General features: G+C 37.4%; 1 protein-coding gene and 1 non-coding gene across 3 annotated transcripts in view; one reads left to right on the forward strand and one right to left on the reverse strand.

Annotated features, from left to right (window-relative positions):
• Positions 1–22,297, reverse strand: part of SLC30A7 (solute carrier family 30 member 7) — a 99,714-nt gene that overhangs the window by 24,175 nt on the left and 53,242 nt on the right. The window lies entirely within an intron of this gene.
• TRNAC-GCA (transfer RNA cysteine (anticodon GCA)) lies at positions 20,504–20,574 on the forward strand. The gene has a single exon. It is a non-coding gene; the product is annotated as a tRNA-Cys (tRNA).

The raw sequence follows: 22,297 nt of genomic DNA on the forward strand, positions 1-22,297 counted from the left end.
CTATCATTCTTGCTTCACATTTTACGCTCTCTAAAACGTAAACACACTGTACTTCACTTTCGGCTGTTTCTTCCTTTCACGCTTTGTCTCATGCTGTAACCTCTCTAAACGTCCCTAAACTGTCCTTTAATCTGGCTTCTAGTCCTTCTTTAAAATCTCAGTGTCACCCCTTGCAGGGGATATTCCCTGATCCCAAACTGTCCTCCAAACTCTATGAAGTTCTTCTCTGTGCTCTTACAAAAAATTTGTGATATCTATAGTAAGGCTGGAGGTTAAATGGGTGGATAACAACTAGAATTGGGGTTAAGGATCTTGACAGTGAAAGAACAGTGGTTATCCTTTCATTCAACCTGAACAGTAATGTCTGTTTCTATTCACTGTGCTGTTATTAAAAAGGTGAAGGTTCCCTGGATATACCAAAAAGGCAAAAAAAACCATCATAGTAGAATAACAAGGCATAATTCAATTATGACATTCTTCTTTCCTCTCTCCATCCTCATTTCTCAGGAAAAAGAAAGGATCCATAACTAAATGCTTTTATATATCTAACTTAAACAATTTTTGTTTTCCTACTTTCCTTATTGTACTTCTCAGGAGATGAGGTACAAAAGTAGTTCCCCCAGAACAACTGTTTGAGAATAGGAAAAAAGTATTTTTTTCACATGCCCACTAACTTTAGCTATTTTGATAACTTCTTCTTCAATCCTTATCTCAAGAAACTGCTAATAATGCCTGGAGATACCTGATGTGGAAAAAAATCACTCAAGTGTAAATCATACAACCTAGGTTCTAACTCTGCCATTAAACAGGTTTAGACAAGTAGTATAACCTTCCAAAACATCAGTTTTCTCATCTATAAAATAAAGGAATAGATTAAATTTCTTGGTAATTTCTTCCATCTTTATTTTCATTCAGTAAGAAAAAAAATGGTCAAAGTACAAGGAATACTAGAGAGAGAATATATTTGGAAATGAAATATAAGTTGCCTTTGTATACTAAAAAGCAACAACATGCCGGTATCATCAACTGAGGTATACTTTGCAAACCAATCTCATCCATTACTAATTAGGTAAGTCTGCAAATAGATTTTATTATGCAATCAATACAAATAAACAATAAGTACTACATGCTTTGCTTGGCATCAGATCTTCTAGAATCAGATGGAATCTTACTCTAGAGTTGTGGAAATGGAGACCTAGTGTACCAAAGTAACTTGCTTAAGGTTAAAGCTAGTGAATGGGACAGCTAGAATAATAACAGGTCTTCTGACTACAAAATCAATTTTGAACAGTTCAAGTCTACAAACATTTACTGCTTCTTTACCATGTGCCAGGCATGTGCTAGGCACCAGAAATAAAAAGATAAATAATTCACAATGCCTTACTTCAAAGGAACTCAACAGTATTGAAAAAGCCTGTAGAGATCAATGGAAACTACAAAACAAACATTTGTTGGATTGACTCACCATTTGGAAAAAGACACACATGAATAAAAAACAACTGTAGATTAAAAGCCTGTATCCGTTTTCACTTCCCAGGAACTTCTGGCAAATGGTTTTTTAATTAGTATGTTGATAACTTACTCTTAAACATACCTTTAAAAATAAAAACTACATCTTTCCGACTTCCCTGGTGGTGCAGTGGATAAGGATCTGCCTGCCAATGCAGGGAACAAGGGTTTGACCCCTGATCCAGGAAGATTCCACATGCTTCAGAGCAACTAAGCCCATGCGCCACAACGACTGAGCCCGTGTGCCACAACTACTGAAGCCCATGCACCTCGAGCCTGTGCTCCACAGCGAGAGAAGCCACTATAATGAAAGCCTGCCACAACTAGAGAGAGCCTGCAAAAAGGCAACAGAGACCAGGTGCAGCCAAAAATTAATTAAAAAACTATACCCTTTATAACAATGTGAGGAAGAAAGGAAGAGAAGAGAACATGGATTTTACTGTAATAAAAGGCATGCAATATGAGCAGTGATATTACTTAAGCAATAGTTATAAAATATAATCTTGCAAAAAACTTTTAAAATCTTTGTCTTAGTATACCTAAGGCTAGTTTAAGACTTTCCCCCAAAAGAGCTAAAGCACAATTAATACAAGAGAGTTAAGTCCAATCTAGATTAATCCTTAAGGAAATCAGTTTTAAAACAGCAAAGACATTTCTTTAATACAGTCTCCTAATAAGTCACCAAATACATGAAACAGTGACAGACTTGATTTTCTGGGGCTCCAAAATCACTGCAGATGGTGACTGCAGCCATGAAATTAAAAGACACTTACTCCTTGGAAGGAAAGTCATGACTAACCTAGATAGCATATTCAAAAGCAGAGACATTACTTTGCCAACAAAGGTCCGTCTAGTCAAGGATATGGTTTTTCCAGTGGTCATGTATGGATGTGAGAGTTGGACTGTGAAGAAAGCTGAGTGCCGAAGAATTGATGCTTTTGAACTGTGATGTTGGAGAAGACTCTTGAGAGTCCCTTGGACTGCAAGGAGATCCAACCAGTCCATCCTAAAGGAGATCAGTCCCGGGTGTTCTTTGGAAGGACTGATGCTAAAGCTGAAACTCCAATACTTTGGCCACCTCATGCGAAGAGCTGACTCACTGGAAAAGCCTCTGATGCTGGGAGGGATTGGGGGGAGGAGGAGAAGGGGACGACAGAGGATGAGATAGCTGGATGGCATCACCGACTCAATGGACATGAGTTTGGGTGAACTCCGGGAGTTGGTGATGGACAGGGAGGCCTGGTGTGCTGCAATTCATGGGGTCGGAAAGAGTCAGACACAACTGAGCGACTGAACTGAACTGAACTGTTGGAGAAGACTCTTGAGAGTCCCTTGGACTGCAAGGAGATCCAACCAGTCCATCCTAAAAGAGATCAGTCCTGAGTATTCAATGGAAGGACTGATGTTGAAGCTGAAACTCCAATACTTTAGCTACCTGATGTGAAGAACTGACTCGTTGGAAAAGACCCTGATGCTGGGAAAGATTGAAGGCAGGAGAAGAAGGGGACGACAGAGGATGAGATGTTTGGATGGCATCACCAGCTCAATGGACATGAGTTTGAGTAAACTCTGGGAGTTGGTGATGGACAGGGAGGCCTGGCGTGCTGCAGTCCACGGGGTCGCAAAGAGTTGGACATGATTGAGTGACTGAACTGAATTGAATAAGTCACCAAGAACAACCATCTACAAATTTATCCAAATCTTTGTTCAAATGTGTACGTGTATAATCCATGGTGTTGCCTCTCAAAGTCTGCTACTCTCTCTGTAAAAACAACAACAGTGAACAACAACTAGTACTTCTCTTTTTCTCCTAAAATTTACTTTCACATGTGGCCCTTAGTTTGAGGATTCTAGAACCGGTGAAGATCCATGATCACAGATAACACAGTATTAGAATTAACAGAATTTAGAGATCCCCCATTTTAACACAATTCAAAAACCATAATGCAAACACTTTAATAAAATTAATATTAGAAGCCAGCATCTATTTTAAAATAATTAAATGAAAGCTATAACTGATATAAGATAATAATATATAGAGAGTGTACCAATGAGGTTTTTACTGACTTTGCTACACTATAAAATTTCAAATGGTGGTCTACTTAGGTAGAATTTTAATAAAATGTTTACATTCAAGAGCAGCAAGCATTTCACCAAAGCACATGGAAACATCAGGCTAATTTTCTCCAATAATAATATTAAAATATTGTTAAGAATTTCAGCTGTAGGAGCTATAACTAGGTCATGAAACTGGGGTGGGGAGAAAAAAGTACTTGCTAAATCAAGTGTGGTGATAAGCAATTTAAAATCAAAGTCAATTTCTATAATAATCTCAAAGGTTATAAAAATGTAAAAGAAACCTGCAGAAACTCTATTTTTGTTTTTTAAAATTGTGTTTAGCTCAGGAGTTTGTGCCCATATTTTTCTGATTAACTACTGTAATAGGGAATCATAAAACAGATTTTAGCATGGATCTATCTAGCCATAATGAAAGGATATGGGGAAAAAGACAAACTTAGCAAATTCCTGACTGAGCTAAGACTTAGAGCTGCATCCAAACCCAAAAAGTAAGCATTTGGAAACAATTAGAGGTTCACTTCTGGTTGACTAACTCAATTCCAGCTTTAACAATGAAATACCATTTTCCTAGCATATATAAAAAGAATGACTCATTAGGTACATGAGTTTACCAGTAAAACATGCTAATATTTTTATTCCTCAAAAGCTAAGTCAAATTTACAGTCATATAATCAGAAATTTACAATTAATATGAAAGTTTACATGAGAGCAGATTAAATAAGCAACAGTTAGCTATTACTCTTTATTGCCAGTAACTCTGCAAATGAAAATTTTACTTCAAAAGCATTTAGTGAAAGTCTCACCATTTCAACAGTAAATAAAATTGTCTAGCAATAATTATAAATAAATCAAAGAAAAGGATATACATTATGAAAACTTGAAGAACAATCAGACTAGCAATAATCATAATCCTTAACAATAAAGAATTCTAGAGAGTTGAAACCATCACTTAAATCTGAGAACAAATACCTATTAATAATAATTAAAACATAATTACTGATTCAACTTTTTTGAACTGGCTAATGGACTAAGTCTTCCTGCATATTATCAGTGGTTTTTATAACCCACAAACATAAACATATAGGCTCATTTATAAAAGAGCCTATAAATTTGAAGTATTTTCTAGCATATGTCATATACTCAAAATGTTTAGTGGACAAAAGAAGCCAAAGAAAACTGGCCCTGAAAAGCAATGTATTCTACATTTAGGCATGGTGATCTTGTTGATAAGCTATAAATATACAGTCATATTTGCACAAACACAATTATTCCACTGTAAAAAACAATTATCTATAAACCCAGAATTTCATAAGCCTAATACAGAACAGAAAACCTAAAACCACAGGCATTGTGATTTACCTTATAATTATACTGAGCTTCTGAAATCTATTGTTTAAATCAGTGCATATTTACAGAGTACCTATTTTACTCAATAAGAGAGACAGTATGATATCCTAAAATACCCCTAGAACTTGGAGCCAACATCATGAAAAAGTTACTCTTTTCTCTAAAGTTCTTGAACTTAGTTATAACACTTAATGCATCTATCTGGTCTCTGGACCAAAAGCATTTGTAAATAATGTCAAATTAGCAGATAATAATGTCTTTGTTTAAACAAAACTTAATAGTTTCTTTAAGTACTATTAATAAAGTACTTTAAGTACTTTAATAAATTTTTTTCCAATTTGATCCTCACAATTTAAGTAGCTTTAAGAAAATGAATTTGTTTCCAATTGGATCCTCATAACAATTTAAGTAACGTTAAGAAAATGTTGGAATAAGAGATACACACAAGATCATAAGAGCTTATTTAGACCAAGTCCTTCATTTTATAGAAGAAAAAACCATCTCAGAGAGATTAAGACAACTCGCTCTTTGCTACATATTGGTAAGCAGCAGAACTGGAGGTAATAACTCCAACACTAAAGCTTTCTTCTCGACACTGCAGTGTCTCATGAAGACTGAGTGCTCTGGGGTCAGAGACCAGGTTGTGTTCTTTTTATTCCCAGTGCCATGCACAGTGCATGGAACATAGTAAGTGCTGGACACACGTCTGCTGAATGTACAGTCTATTGCAAAATTTCAAACACTAGTGGAAGATTATTAAAATGTCAAACAGCCCTTGTTTGATATGACTTTCAACACTTCACAATAACAGCTAAATAACAAAGCAGTAAAAAGGCCCTTAAAAGAATCATCCTCCCAAAAGAATCTCTAATAAATAGAAGCAGAAGTATCTTATCCTCTATTCAAGTATAGGTGACAAAGAATTAATTATACTTAGGCAGGATCAATCCGCATTCCCAACTCTTAACATGCAACTTGTTATCTTAATAAAGGCTTTTCATTCTCTTGAAAAAGAATATTCTCATGAATAAAAAACTAAAATCACACCAACAATATAAACAGAAAATAAAAGTGATAACATATGTATCCATGAAGCACAAAGGTGCAAATAAATATGAAAAATGAATGAGAACTCATGCTAATATCCTCTCAAGAGGGCAGGAAATGGGGAGAGACAATGGAATAGAAGTAAGAGGGCAAAAAACACCACAAGATACAGTTTTGAGAGAAGACTGGAATAAATCTTATTATTCGTATTAAATATGGTAACATTTGCATCTAAAAGCTAATGAGAACTGGAGGCACCTCTCTACTCCCTCTGTGACCCATTGAAAGCGGTGGCTACGCTAACATGGACAAAGGCAGGAGATGAAGCTCTTTAAGGAAATCTGCCATTTAAAAAATGGTGAAGAGACAGGACTTTATTTCAAAAACCAGATGAGACGGCAAGAAATATTTATATATTAATACTATCAAAACCGACTTATTATTAAATGGCTTCAGCAATTGCAAGTTTTAACTCAAAACAAAAAGGCCTTAAGATCAGTGAGAAAAATCTTAAAAGGAATGGGACCAGGGTGTTGATCAATACCTAGGTTCAATAAGGCTATTAGTAATCTGAGCTAAACTGTGTCTAGCTACTTCCAGGTTAAGCAGTTAACACTTACACAATGCCTGCCAAGTGGCAGGGCTGGTCTAGACTTAATGTATCTTAACTTAGTCCACATATAACAAGTTATGAGGTAAACGTTAACTGTCATTTCCACTTTCAAGATTAAAAACTGAGGTTAAGTGACTTGCCCAAGGTCACACAGACAAAAGGTCGAAACAGGATTTGAACCCAGGCAGCTATGCTCAGAAGTAAACACTCTCAACTGCTCGGTAAGACTTCTAATTAAGTCATCAAGGTGGCTCTGTTAGTGCTCCCAAGGCACCTCTACCTAAAGGAGAGCTCTGACTTTTGGAGAAGCTGGCCTTCAAAGTGTATTGAAGGCCTGGATCATAAAAAGAAATTTAAGCTCAGGAAAAGATGAATGGTAATAAAAATATGAAAGTCTTCTGCCATCTGAGAGGTGACTGGTACAGTCAAAAGCTGAACAGAAGCAAACCCTGACACCTACTTTCTGTTCTGTGCCCATACTCAATGATAACTTTCAAAGTCAGATGTCTGTGGGAAGCAAATCTAACATAGGAAATGAAAAGCAAAGGAAAAAGTACCTTTATTTGCTTATCCAAATTACACCTAAAATATCACCGTGGGAGTATATTAAATATCTCAAAGTAGATTTCTAATTGCTACACTGCTACACTGGAGGCTGACTACTTTAAAATATTTAGCTGCTGAGGTAGGAGTAGAAATCATGTTTTCAAAGGATAAATTAAGCGAGAGAACAGAGCAACTTAAGTGCAGGCCATACCTAGTGGTGGAGAATTTCAAAGTAATTACACGTAAATTAACAATGAACATTGAAAATGTATAATCAAAAGGGAGTAATATTTTTTCTTTTGGTAGGTATAAATTAAGAGTTAAAAAAACTCAACGTACTTTCAACCTTTTAAAATTTACTTTTTTAAAGGCTAAAAATGTCTATGATTCCAAAGTCAAAAGTATATTAAACATATAAGCCTCATTTCTAATCCCTTCCTCAGTCTAGAGGTAACTATATTTCTTATATTCGTTTTCAATTTGTTCTGTGAACATGCAGATTATATATGCATCTTTCCTTATGGAAAAGATAAAGTGCTACATTTAACCTGTCTTATGCTGTACTCTTATATATCAGGTGCTACATATCAAATGCTATTTTGTTTTCTTAACAGTATAGCTTGAAAACAATGCCTCATTACCAAAGCTAGTGGTGGTGATGGAATTCCTGTTGATCTATTTGAAATCCTAAAAGATGATGCTATGAAAGTGCTGCACTCAATATGCCAGCACATTTGGAAAACTCAGCAGTGGCCACAGGACTGGAAAGGTCAGTTTTCATTCTAATCCCAAAGAAAGGCAATGCCAAAGAATGCTCAAACTACCGCAAACTGCACTCATCTCACAGGCTACCAATGTAATGCTCAAAATTCTTCAAGCCAGACTTCAACAATATGTGAACTGTGAACTTCCAGATGTTCAAGCTGGATTTAGAAAAGGCAGAGGAACCAGAGATTAAATTGCCAACATTCACTGGATCATTGAAAAAGCAAGAGAATTCCAGAAAAACAACTACTTCTATTTTATTGACTACGCCAAAGCCTTTGACTGCGTGGATCACAACAAACTGTGGAAAATTCTTAAAGAAATGGGAATACCAGACCATCTGACCTGCCTCCTGAGAAATCTGTATGCAGGTCAAGAAGCAACAGTTAAAACTGGACATGGAACAACAGACTGGTTCCAAATAGGAAAGGAATATGTCAAGGCTGTATATTGTCACCCTGATTATTTAACTTATATGCAGAGTACATCATGCAAAATGCCAGGCTGGATGAAACACAAGCTGGAATCAAAATTATCAGGAGAAATATTAATAACCTCAGATAACGCAGATGACATGACCCTTATGGCAGAAAGCAAAGAAGAACTAAAGAGCCTCTTGATTGAAAGTGAAAGAGGAGACTGAAAAAGTTGCCTTAAAACTCAGCATTCAGAAAACTAAGATCATGACTTTCAGTCCAATCACTTCATGGCAAATAGATGGGGAAACTATGGGGGAAACAGTGAGAGACTTTATATCTTTGGGTTCTAAAATCACTGCAGATTGTGACTGCAGCCATGATATTAAAAGACGCTTGCTCCTTGGAAGCAAAGTTAAGACAAACCTAGACAGCGTATTAAAAAGCAGACATTACTTTACCAACAAAGGTTCATCTAGTCAAAGCTATGGTTTTTCCAGTAGTCGTGTATGGATGTGAGAATTGGACTATAAAGAAAGATGAGCACTGAAGAATTGATGCTTTTGAACTGTGGTATTGGAGAAGACTCGAGAGTCTCCTGGACTGCAAGGAGATCAAACCAATCCATCCTAAAGGAAATCAGCCATGAATATTCACTGGAAGGACTGATGTTGAAGCTGAAACTCTAATACTTTAGCCATCTGATGCAAAGAACTGTCTCATTGGAAAAGACCTTGATGCTGGGAAAGATTGAAGGCGGGAGGAGAAGGGTACAGCAGATGAGACGGTTGGATGGTATCATCTACTTGATGAACATGAGTTTGAACAAGCTCCAGGAGTTGGAGATGGACAGGGAAGCCTGGTGTGCTGCAGTCCATGGGGTCACAAAGAGTTGGACACAACTGAGAGACTGAACTGAACTGAATCATATAGAGATCTTCCTTATTCTTTTTTGTTATAGTGTCAAGTAACACTGTCGTACAAAAGATCTCTAGAACTTTTTTCATGTTGCAACACTAAAACTCTTTACCCATTAAACACTATATTTCCCATCCCTCCTGCTCCCAACCCTTGGCAACATCCTTCTACTCTGTTTCCATATTTCTGACTACTTTATATATGTCAATATAATTCGACTCATACAATATTTGCTCTTTGTGACTGGCTTATTTAGTTTAATGTCCTGAAGTTTCATGATGACGTGTATGACAGAATCTCCTTCTTTTTAAAGGCTTATAATATTATACTATATGTATATACCACATGTTCTTTATACATTCATCTGTTGATGGAGATGTGGGTTACTTCTACCTCTTATCTATTGTGAATAATGCTGCAATGAACACGGGCATGAGTATCTCTTTGCAATCCTCCTCTGAGTTCTTTTGGACATGTACCCAGAAATGGAATTGCTAGGTTATATGATAACTCTACTTTCAACTTTCTGAAGAACATGGATACTAATTTCTACAATGGCTGCACCATTTTACATTCCTTCCAAAAGTAAACAAAGGCTCCAAATTCTCCACATCCTTGCCTACAGGTATTATTTATTCTTTTGATAGGGGACAACCTGATGGGTGGGCTTCCATGGTAGCTCAACTGGTAAAGAATCCACCTGTAATGCAGGATTCCCCAGTTTGATTCCTGGGTCAGGAAAATCCCCTGGACAAGGGATAGGCTACCCACTCCAGTATTCATGGGTTTCCCTGGTGGCTCAGAAGGTAGAGAATCCACCTGCATTGTGGGAGACTTGGGTTGAATCCCTGGGTTGGGAAGATCCTCTAGAGGAGGGCATGGCAACTCACTCTAGTATTCTTGCTTGGAGAATCCCCATGGACTGTAGCCCAGCAGGGTCCTCTGTCCATGGGGTCACAAAGAGTCGGACAGGACTGAGCAACTAAGCACAGCATGGCATCCTGATGGGTGTAAGGTGATGTCTTGTCATTTGGATTTGCATTTCCCTATTTATTAGCAATATTGAGCATCTTTTCACGGGCTTATTGGCAGGTATAAATCTTTAGAGAAATGTCTATTAAAATCCTTTGCTTCTTTTTAAATTGGTTTACTTTGCTGTTCAGTTGTAGACCTTCTTATATAGTCTGAATATTAACATCTTACAAGATATATGATTTGCAATTGTTTGCTTCAATTCCATAAACTGACTTTGACAGTTCCAAAAATTACTCTGCCAAATGTTTCTTTTGAAGAGCAGAAGTTCTTAAGTTAGGTAAAGTCCAACTTGTCTATTTTTTATTTTGTTGCCTGTCTTCTTTGGTTTCCATCAAAAAAAAAAAAAAAAAATCACTCCAAACACCAATATCCTAAAACTTTTCTATGTTTTTGCCTAGAGTTTTAATAGTTTTAGATCATATGTTTGAAGTCTTTAATCCATTTTGAGTTTAATTTTTTATTGTGGTGTAAAGGTCCAATTTCATTTTTTGCGTGTTGATATCCAGTTTTTCCAAAACCATTTGTTGAAAAGACTGCTTTATCCCCATTGTGTAGTCTAGGCACTCTTAGCAAAAATCATTTGGCTATTTATATGCAAACATTTATTACTGGGCTCTCTATTCACCTTACTGCTCTCCATCTCTGTCTTTATGCCAGGCCACACCATCTCAATCACTGTTGCTTTGGTGTACATTTTGAAATCAGGGACTGGGAGGCCTCCAACTTTGTTCTTCTCTCTTGAGGTTGTTTTGGCTATTCACAGTCTCTCCTTATTCCACACAAGTTTTAGGATTTTAAAAAATCTAGTTCTGCAAAAAGATACCATAGATCTGATAGTCAGAGTGCCTGATGAACTATGGAATGAGGTTCGTGACACTGTACAGGAGCCAGGGATCAAGACTATCCCCATGGAAAAGAAATGCAAAAAAGCAAAATGGCTGTCTGAGGAGGCCTTACAAATAGCTGTGCAAAGAAGAGAAGCAAAAAGCAAAGGAGAAAAGGAAAGATATAAGTATCTGAATGCAGAGTTCCAAAGAATAGCAAGGAGAGAGAAGAAAGCCTTCCTCAGCAATCAATGCAAACAAATAGAAGAGAACAACAGAATGGGAAAGACTAGCGATCTCTTCAAGAAAATTAGAGATACCACGGGAACATTTCTTCAAAGATGGGCTTTTTAAAGGACAGAAAGGGTATGGTCCTAACAGAAGCAGAAGATATTAAGAAGAGGTGGCAAGAATACACAGAAGAACTGTACAAAAAAGATCTTCATGACCCAGATAATCACGATGGTGTGATCACTCACCTAGAGCCATACATCCTGGAATGTGAAGTCAAGTGGGCCTTAGAAAGCATCATTATGAACAAAGCTAGTGGAGGTGATGGAATTCCAGTTGAGCTATTTCAAATCCTAAAAGATGATGCTGTGAAAGTGCTGCCCTCAATATGCCAGCAAATTTGGAAAACTCAGCAGTGGCCACAGGACTGGAAAAGGTCAGTTTTCATTCTAATCCCAAAGAAAGGCAATGCCAAAGAATGCTCAAACTACTGCACAATTGCACTCATCTCACACGCTAGTAAAGTAATGCTCAAAATTCTCCAAGCCAGGCTTCAGCAATACGTGAACCATGAACTTCCAGATGTTTAAGCTGGTTTTAGAAAAGGCAGAGGAACCAGAGATCAAATTGCCAACATCCACTGGATCATGGAAAAAGCAAGAGAGTTCCAGAAAAACATCTATTTCTGCTTTACTGACTATGCCAAAGCCTTTGACTGTGTGGATCACAATAAACTGTGGAAAATTCTGAAAGAGATGGGAATACTAGAGCACCTGATCTGCTTCTTGAGAAATTTGTATGCAGGTCAGGAAGCAACAGTTAGAACTGGACATGGAACAACAGACTGGTTCCAAATAGGAAAAGGAGTACGTCAAGGCTGTATATTGTCACCCTGCTTATTTAACTTATATGCAGAGTACATCATGAGAAACGCTGGGCTGGAAGAAACACAAGCTGGAATCAAGATTGCCGGAAGAAATATCAATAACCTCAAATATGCAGATGACACCACCCTTATGGCAGAAAGTGAAGAGGAACTCAAAAGCCTCTTGATGAAAGTGAAAGTGGAGAGTGAAAAAGTTGGCTTAAAGCTCAACATTCAGAAAACAAAGATCATGGCATCCGGTCCCACCACTTCATGGGAAATAGATGGGGAAACAGTGTCAGACTTTATTTTGGGGGGCTCCAAAATCACGGTAGATGGTGACTGCAGCCATGAAATTAAAAGATGCTTACTCCTTGGAAGGAAAGTTAAGACCAACCTAGGTAGCATATTCAAAAGCAGAGACACTACTTTGCCAACAAAGGTCCATCTATCAAGGCTATGGTTTTTCCAGTGGTCATGTATGGATGTGAGAGTTGGACTGTGAAGAAAGCTGAGCGCCGAAGAATTGATGCTTTTGAACTGTGGTGTTGGAGAAGACTCTTGAGAATTCCTTGGACTGCAAGGAGATCCAACCAGTCCATCCTAAAGGAGATCAGTCCTGGGTGTTCTTTGGAAGGACAGATGCTAAAGCTGAAACTCCAATACTTTGGCCACCTGATGCAAAGAGTTGACTCATTGGAAAAGACCCTGATGCTGGGAGGGATTGGGGGCAGGAGGAGAAGGGATGATGGAGGATGACATGGCTGGATGGCATCACCGACTGAATGGACATGAGTTTGAGTAGACTCTGGGAGTTGGTGATGGACAGGGAGGCCTGGCGTGCTGCTATTCATGGGGTCGCAAAGAGTCAGGCACGACTGAGTGACTGAACCAACCAAGTGGGAAAATTGGGCATCCTTGCCTTGTTCGTGATCTTAGAGGAAAAGTGTTCAGTTTTCCCCAGGTTTAGTTTCTCCTATATGGCTGTTATTACGTTGAGGTAATTTCCTTCTATTCTTGGTTTGATGAGTGTTTTTAATCACGAAAAGGTGTTTACTTTTGTTGCTTTTCTGCATTGTTTCAAGATGAATACATCCTTTCTTCCTTCATTCTACTCTTGTGGTGTATTATACTGACTGATTTTCATGTGTTGAACCATCCTTATTTTCCAAGTATAAATCTCCCCTAGTTACAATGTATGATCCTTTTTATATGCTGTTGAATTTGATTTGCCTTCTGTTTTGCTTAGGATTTTTAAGTCAACACTCATCAAGGATACTGATCTATAGTTTTCTTGTTGTGTCTTTATCTGATATCAGTATCAGGTTAACACTGGCCTCATGAGTTTGGGAGCCTTCTCTTTGCTTCAAATCTTTGAAATAGTGTGAAAAAACCGGTGCTAATATTTCTTTAAATTTTTGGTAGAATTCACCAGTGAAACCATCTAATCATGGTCTTTTCTTTGTTGAAAGGTTTTTGATTACTGCTTTAATCTTCTCACTAATAATAGGTTTGTTCAGATTTTTAAAATTTCTTCATGATTCAGCCTTGGTAGGTTGCATGCTTCTAGAAATTTAGCAGTTTCTCATAGGTTATCCAATTTGTTGGCATATAATTATCCATAGCAATCTCTTACAATTCTTTCTATCTCTCTGATATCAGTTGTAATATTCCCTCTTTCTTATTTTAGATAACTGAGTCTCTTTCTTTTTCTTAGTTGGTTTAGGAAAGTTCTGTCAATTTTCTTGATCTTTTCAAAAAACTAACTCTAGGTGTTGTTGACTTTTTCCTATTATTTTTCTATTCTTATTGTATTTGTCTCTGCTCTAACCTTATTGTTTCCTTCCTTCTCCTGACTTTGAATTTAGTTTGTTGTTCTTTTTCTAGTTCCTTGAGTTGTAAGGTTTAAGGTTAGATTGTTGACTTGAGATCTTTTTATTTTTTAATGCATGCGTTTATAGCTATGAACTTCCCTCTTTGTACAGGTTTTGCTGAATTCCATACATTTTGATATGTTGTGTTTTTGTTTTCATTTGTCTCCATGTATTTTCTGAATTCTCTTGTGATTTGTTCTTTGACCCATTGGTTGTTATAGAGTGTGTTAATTTCCACATATTTTTTTAATGCTCTTGCTTTCCTTTTGCTATTGATTTCCAGTTTAATTCCACTGTGGTCAGAGAAGATATTTCATATAGTTTCAACGTTCTACACTGTTAGGACCTCTTTTGTGACATGATGTGTCATCTTTTTGGGAGAATGTTCCACATACACTTGAGAAGAATGTGTATTCTGCCATAGTTAGGTTAGGCCCAGCAACAACCTGTTAGTCCCAACTGGTCCATAGTGTTAAAGTCTTCTCTTTGCTTATTGATCCTCTAATGACTGATTGGTTTATTTCCTAGTTGCCCTAAGGTACTGAAGTTTCTTACTATATTTCTTCCCATCTCTTCATCAGTGTTTGATTTATATATTCATGAGATCTCATGTTAGCAGCATAGATACTTACAAATGTTGTATCTTCCTGGTGAACTGACCTTTTTATCCTTATAATTTTCTTCTTTCTCTCTTGTGACAGTTTTGGTTGTCTGTTCTGGCTAATATTAAGTATGGCTACCACTGCTCTCTTTAGACTCCTGTTTGTATAAAGTATCTTTTCCTACTTTTTCACTTTTAGTCTCTTTGAGTCCTTATATCTATAGTGAATCTCTTGTAGGCAGAATAAAGATGAATCTTGTTTTTAAAAAAAATCCATTCATTCAGCCAGTCAATTCAGCCTTTGAATTAATATGCTTACTCCCTTTACCTATAAAGTAATTACTGGCATGAAAGGACTTAATATTATCACTTTGTTCAGTTTTCTATCTTTAGCTTTTTCGTCTCTTTCCCCTCTTTTGCTGTCTTCCTTTGTGTTTTATTGATTTTTTTGTAGTGATATGTTTTGATTTCCTTCTCATTTCCCTTTGCATATATTCTATAAATATTTCCTTTGTGGTTATCATTGCATGTGACAAGCTGCTTTTCTCTTTCTCCTTTCAAGATCCTTACTTTATATATAACCTCTGACAGTTTGATTATGATGTGTCTCAGTGTGGGCTTCTATATTTTTATGTTTATCCTAGTTGAAGTTCTTTACATTTCTTGAGTTTCTATATTCACTTTTCTTCTCAGATGTGGGAAAGTTTCACCCACAGTTTCTTTGAATAGGTATTTTGCCCCCTTTTTTCTTTACTTTCTGGGACCCACAATCCACAATGCATATATATTATTCTGCTTATCTGTAAACCCTCCAGGATTCCCACCCCTACTTTTTTTTTTTTTTGCTTCTTTTTTATGTTCTTCTGCCTCAATAATTTTTTTAAGTCCTGCCTTCAAATTCACTGATTCTATCTTTTGCCTGGTCACATCTGCTGCTGAGGCCTCCAGTAAAATTTTTAATTTGTTTCTTCTTTTGTTTGGCTCTTGTCCATTTCTGTCTCTTTGATGATATTCCCATTTTGTTCATGCACCATTTTCCTGATTTTGTTTAGTGTCTACCTGTGCTTTTAAAAAATTAAATGAGCATCTTTATGACAGTAATTTTTAATTCTTTACCTGGCAATTCATATGTCTCCTTTTATTGAGTCTAGTTTCTGGATATCTAATTGTTTCCATGGTTGGCTGTTTCTTTATATGTCTTATTTTTCATTGTTGGGATTTCAGCATCTGAAGAATCAGTCAACTTTCCAGACTTTGTGGTCAGATTTCACACAGGGAGGACTTTCTCTGCATAACCTGGCTGGAGATTCTGAATTCTCAAGTGTTTTCTGGTATGTGCCCTCTCTGAGCTTGTGCATGTAATCTTCTGTTTGAAAAAGTAGCTGGCTCCTACTCGTGAGCTCCTCCTGGTGTCCATCTGTAATACTGCTGCCTCCTGGACCTGCAGTAAGTCACAGTCCTGGGGTTCCACCTAGTGTCTGTCTGTGGTACTGTATCCCCATCTTCCCAGGCAGCTCAGTGGTAAATGCTTACCCAGAAGATTGGGTTGGCTCCCTGGATAGGGAAGACCCCCTGGAGAAGGAAATAGCAACCCATTCCAGTATTCTTGCCTGGTAAATACCATAGACAGAGAGCCTGGTAGGCTACAGTCCATAGTGTCTGAGAGAGTCAGACATGATTTAACAACTGAACAGTATCAACAGCAACCTAAGCAGGCACCCATTTTGGTCAGTACTTGAATACAAGCAAGGCAAACCTCTCAGGCAACCCTGCTAAAAGTGAGTTTATATTAAACTCCTTTTCCTGCCCTGGAAGAATATGGGGATTGTGGGCTACTTCCCAAACAGTCTACCACGTGCAGGAAAGTAGGAAGTGCCATGAATTTCCAATCAAGCTTCCATGTGGTTAGATTTCATTAGCCTAGTGTGCAGAAACCTTTTAACTAGTTCCTGGATTTCTCACAGGGCTATTTTGTCAGTTTGCTCAGTTAAGTCTCCATGGAGGAAAGAGAATCTAGGGCTTCCTATTCTGCCATCTTGCTGATTTTACTTCCCTGGCCCCCCATTCTTGTGTGTGTGTGTGTGTGTGTGTGTGTGTGTGTGTGCTTAGTCACTTAGTCATGTCCAACTTTTTGTGACCCCATGGACTGTAGCCTGCCAGACTCCTCTATCCATGGGGATTCTTTAGGCAAGAATACTGGAGTGGGTTGCCATACCCTCCTCCAGGGGATGTCCCCAGCCAAGGTCTCCCGCATTTCAGACAGATTCTTTACTGTCTTGAGCCACCAGGGAAGACCCCCCACCCCTTTTTTAGGGGATGCAGAGAATTCCCTTACTAATGTACATTTGTATTCTTTCCAAAGCACATAAAGCCACAAAGAATGGCCTTAAAAATAAATCTTTATAGATTTTTGCCAATTTATCTTTAGGATACATTCCCAGAAGTAGGATTGGTTAATCAAAGGTAAACATACATTATGATAGATGTTTGTTAAAGTTCTCTCCACAAAGATAGTACCACTCTCACTTCTATCAGCAATGTATCAGAATACTTATTTTACCTATGCCCGTGACAAATATTATGCAAGTTTCTGAATAATTATTCATCTGATTGGAGAGAAGTAACATTACAATGAAGTTTTAGTTTACATTTCTTTTTTTATGAGTGAGGCTAAACTACTTTTACCCATTTAAAAGTCATTTGTATTTCTTTTCCTCTGAACTAAATGAATTTATACTTTTGCTCATTTTTCTTTCAAGCTTTTAATTTTTTAAATTTAATTTTAAGAGCTCTGTCTATATCAGGGGGATTAGTCCTTTATGATGTAAGTGGCAAATATGTATCCCAGTTTATTACCCTTTTTGACCTCCCTCATGGTGCTCTTTTTTCTTTTTAAATGCTACTCAATTCATCAATCTTTTCTCTCACTGATTCTAGGTTTTGAGTCATAGCTATTCCCCTAACAAACTCATGCTGTAAAAGTAATTCAGATGTTGAGTTTGTGTTTTACCTTTAGAACTCCAATCCATTTAGATTTATCTGGTATAGAGTATGAAGTACAATTCCAATTTGTCTTTTCCATATCATTATCCAGTTATTAAAAAAAAGCCCATCTTTTCCCCACTGACTCAAAATGCTGCCTTTATCCCTATTATCTGCAGATAAATCTACTTCTATAATTCTAACCTGCTCCATCTCACTATTTTAAGGACTTTATATCTTTTCCAAGGTTTTCTTGACTATTCCTCCTGCTTGTTTTTCCTTATAAACTTTAAGATCAACTTTTATCACCTCCTCTCTAAAAAATTTTTTTGACTCTTCAAAAACACCAAGTTGTTGTTGCTGTTGCTCAGTCACCTAAGTCGTGTCCAACCCTTTGTGACCCCATGGACTGCAGCAGGCCAGGCCTCCCTGTCCCTCACCACCTCCCAGAGTTTGCCCAAGTTTGTGTTCATTGCATTGGAAGTGCTGTCCAGCCATCTCATCTTCTGACACCCTCTTCTCCTTCTGCCCTCAATCTTTCCCAGCAACAGGGACTTTTCCAAGGAGTCATCTGTTCATATCAGATGACCAAAATACTGGAGCTTCAGCTTCAGCATCATTCCTTCCAGTGAATATTCTGGGTTGATGTCCCTTCAGATTGACTGGGTTGATCTCCTTGCTATCTGAGAGACTTTCAGGAGTCTTCTTCAGCACCACAATTCGAAGGCATCAATTTTTTGGCATTCTGCCTTCTTCACAGTCCAGCTCTCGCAACCACTGGAAAGACCATAGCCTTGACTATACGAACCTTTGTCGGCAGAGTAATGTTTCTCTGCTTTTTAATACACTGTCTAGGTTTGTCATCGCTTTCCTGCCAAGAAGCAATCATCTTCTGTTTTCATGGCTGCAGTCAGTGTCTGCAGTGATTTTGGAGCCCAAGAAGAGGAAATATCACTACTTCCACCTTTTCCCTTTCTATTTGCCATGCAATAATGCGGCCAGATGCCATGACCTTAGTTTTTTTTTAATATTTAGTCTTAAGCCAGCTCTTTCATTCTTCTCCTTCACCCTCATCAAGGGGCTCTTTAGTTCCTCTTAGCTTTCTGCCATTAGAGTGGTATTATCTGCATATCTGAGGTTGTTGATGATTCTCCTGCCTGTCTTGATTTCAGCTTATAAATCATCCAGCCTGGTATTTCTCATGATGTGGTCAGCATATAGGTTGAACAAACGGTGACAGCAGACAGCCCTGTCGTACTCCTTTCTTGATCTTGAAACAATCAGTTCCATACAGGAAACTGCTCTTCTTGACCCGCATACAGGTTTCTTAGGAGACAGGTAAGATGGTCTGTTATTCCCATCTCTCTAAGAGCTTTCCACAGTTTGTCATGATCCACTCAGTCAAATGCTTTAGCATAGTTGATGAAACAGAGATAGATGTTTTTCTGAAATTCCCTTGCTTTCTCTATAATCCAGCAAATGTTGGCAATTCGATCTCTGGTTCCTCTTCCTTTTCTAAACCCAGCTGGGACAACTGGAAGTTCTTGGTTCACATAATCCTGAAGCCTAGCATGCAAGATTTTAAGCATGACCTTACTAGCATGAGAGATCAATGCTATTGCCTGATGGTTAGCACATTCTTTGGTACTACCCTTCTTGGAAATTGGGATGAGGACCTTTTCCAGTCCTGTGGCCACTGCTGGGTCTTCCAGATTTGCTGACATAATGAATGCAAAATCTTAATAGCATCATCCTTTAGGGATCTGAATAGTTCTGCTGGAATTTTATCGCATCCACTAGCTTTATTAACAGCAGTGTTTCTTACAGCCCACCTACTCTGCACTCCAGAATGTCTGACTCAGGAAGACTAACCACACCATTGTAGCAATCTGGCTCATTAAGACCTTTTTTATACAGTTCTTCTGTGTATTCTTTCCATCTCTTCTTGATCTCGTCAGCTAGGTCTCTACCATCTTTATCCTTTATTTTGCCCATCTTTGGGTGGAATGTTCCCTTGATGTTTCCAATTTTCCTGAAGAGATCTCTAGTCTTTCTCCTTTTGTTGTTTTCTTCTATTATTAAGCACCATTCATTGAAGGCCTTCTTGTCTCTTCTGGTTATTTTTTGGAACTCTGCATTTAATCTGTTGGTATTTCTATTAGAATAGTTTAAAATTTATAAATAAAGTAAGAATTAATGTGTTTATAATGTTGACTCTTCAAAAACACCATAACTGAACAAAAAAAGATTCTGAAGGTCTACCTTGGTGTTTTTCAGAAGTGTTTAAACTTTTTCTCCTACAAGTTTTATACATTTTATCTCTAGATTGTCTTTGTTATTGCTACTGAAAAGGTGTCTTCTCTTTAATTGTATCATTCAACTGGATTTTGCTTATATATATAGATCCCTGTGTTGGAAAGATCTTCCACTACGGTATTCTCGCCTGGAAAATTCCATGGACAGAGGAGCCTGGTGGGCTACAGTCCATGGGGCCACAAAAAGTTACATATATGACTGAGCACACACCAAGTGTACTAACTTTGTATATTAATTTTGTATCTGTAACTTTACTAAACTGTCAGTTTTTCCACTGATTCTTAGGAGGTTTAAATAAATATATTTTACATAAAAGAATAATCTCTTCTTCCTAGTTTTTCAGGCTCAAATACTTTCTCTTCTCTAATGTTATTGGTTTATGATCATTAACACATTATCATAGTTGCTCTACTCCTTCTAGTATTTCTAAGACTGTCTACCAGCCTTTCTTAATTAGGATTTCTCCTCTGAACCACTGAACACACAAAATGATTTGAGTGACTATTCTCAATTCCATCAAGTGTAGTACAGGGCTTCCCTGGTGGCTCAGTGGTAAAGCATCTGCCTGCAATGCAGGAGACATAGGTTCAATCCCTGGTCAGGAAGATCCCCTAGAGAAGGAAATGGCAACTCACTCCAGTATTCTTGCCTGAGAAATCCCACAGACAGAGGCCTGGTGAGCTATAGTCTATGGGATCACCAAGAGTCCAACACAACTTAACAACTAATGACAACATACTTCATATCCAGTACTTTCCTAGATGTGTAGGTGAGAAGTTATTAATAATAATTACATACAAATGGATACTTCAGGGCATTAGGGAATTCTCTGCAAGAATGCTGCATGAGAAAAGCTGTTAGATCAATCAGTATTTACAAATGCTCTAATGGTTTTACATATAATTAAAAAATACAATTACTATGTGTTAATTCCCATCTGTTCAATTTTACAAAATGGGTACTTTTTCTTGGGGAACTGTTTACCTTTATCTTAGCCTTCAAAAGTACAGTTCACAAATTATAACCACTTGAAAGACAAACCGCAAAGGAAATTGTTAGGCAACACCCAAAACCATTCTTGAAAAAAAATCTGTAACTTCTCATATATATTAAACTATTTGAGAATATGGTAGATACTTGTTTTTAAAAAAATGTTTATTAAATTTAATATAGGCTACAAATAATTACCTATTTAACCACAAGATCAACAAGCTTTATCAAAATTAGTATCTGATCCAAATCCTGTATTCATGTACAATGATAATCATCTAGATAATCATTCAGAATTTGGAATTTATAAATTTAATTCATTATTGCACAATCTTTCCATTGCAGACCTCAATTTATGCCATTACTTGTCATTTCTAAGGCCTATAACTTCAGTTTGCTTCTAAAAGTTGGGCTATATTTTCTTCTATATGATAATAAACATATTATTTGAAATACTTTTACATCTAACAAAAAGACAATTTATTTTATTAAAGAAGCTTTTCTTTGTATTTATAAATGATTTCAGTGAAAGTCACAGAGCACCACGAGATAATAACTTTTGTTAGTTGCAGAAAACTGATTTTGAGGGAAAAAAAATAAAAAAAACAAAAAACTCCAGCAAGGCTTCAAAAATACCACACCAGTAACAAACCTTTTTTCTGCATCCTGTTTATATATTTTTTCCCATAATGCACAGGTGCCCCTTTTAGTTAAGCAAATCAAACATCAGGCTACAGATTTATGTAGCTTTTAAATTAACATGGTTCTCTTGGCTAATGGAACTATAATTTTTTTCTTATTCTTTTTTATATTTTTACCAAGTTTATCAACATAACTACTTTCAAAATTTTAGAAAACTACTTTTTTTTTTTTTGAAAACTACTTTTAAACATGCGATTTCCTTAAATAGTCAGTCTCTCCTCTGAAGAGCCATAGCATGTTGCGGCAATGGCACCCTACTCCAGTACTTTTGCCTGGAAAATCCCGTGGATGGAGGAGCTTTGGTGGGCTGCAGTCCATGGGGTCGCTAGAGTCAGACATGACTGAGCGACTTCACTTTCACTTTTCACTTTCATGCATTGGAGAAGGAAATGGCAACCCACTCCAGTGTTCTTGGTTGGAGAGTCCCAGGGACGGGGAAGCCTGGTGGGCTGCCGTCTATGGGGTCGCACAGAGTCGGACACGACTGAAGTGACTTAGCAGCAGCAGCAGCTCTACCTGAAAACTGGGTATCGCCTGAGGAAATCTTCCCCACAGCATTTTCTCTTCCATACTTCCTGCACTACCGAGGCTTGTCGGGAGGTAAATGTCCTCCTCACTTATCACTACAACTGTTCCT

The sequence above is a fragment of the Bos indicus genome, chromosome 3, assembly GCF_029378745.1.
Source record: "Bos indicus isolate NIAB-ARS_2022 breed Sahiwal x Tharparkar chromosome 3, NIAB-ARS_B.indTharparkar_mat_pri_1.0, whole genome shotgun sequence".
Classification (NCBI taxonomy): domain Eukaryota; kingdom Metazoa; phylum Chordata; class Mammalia; order Artiodactyla; family Bovidae; genus Bos; species Bos indicus.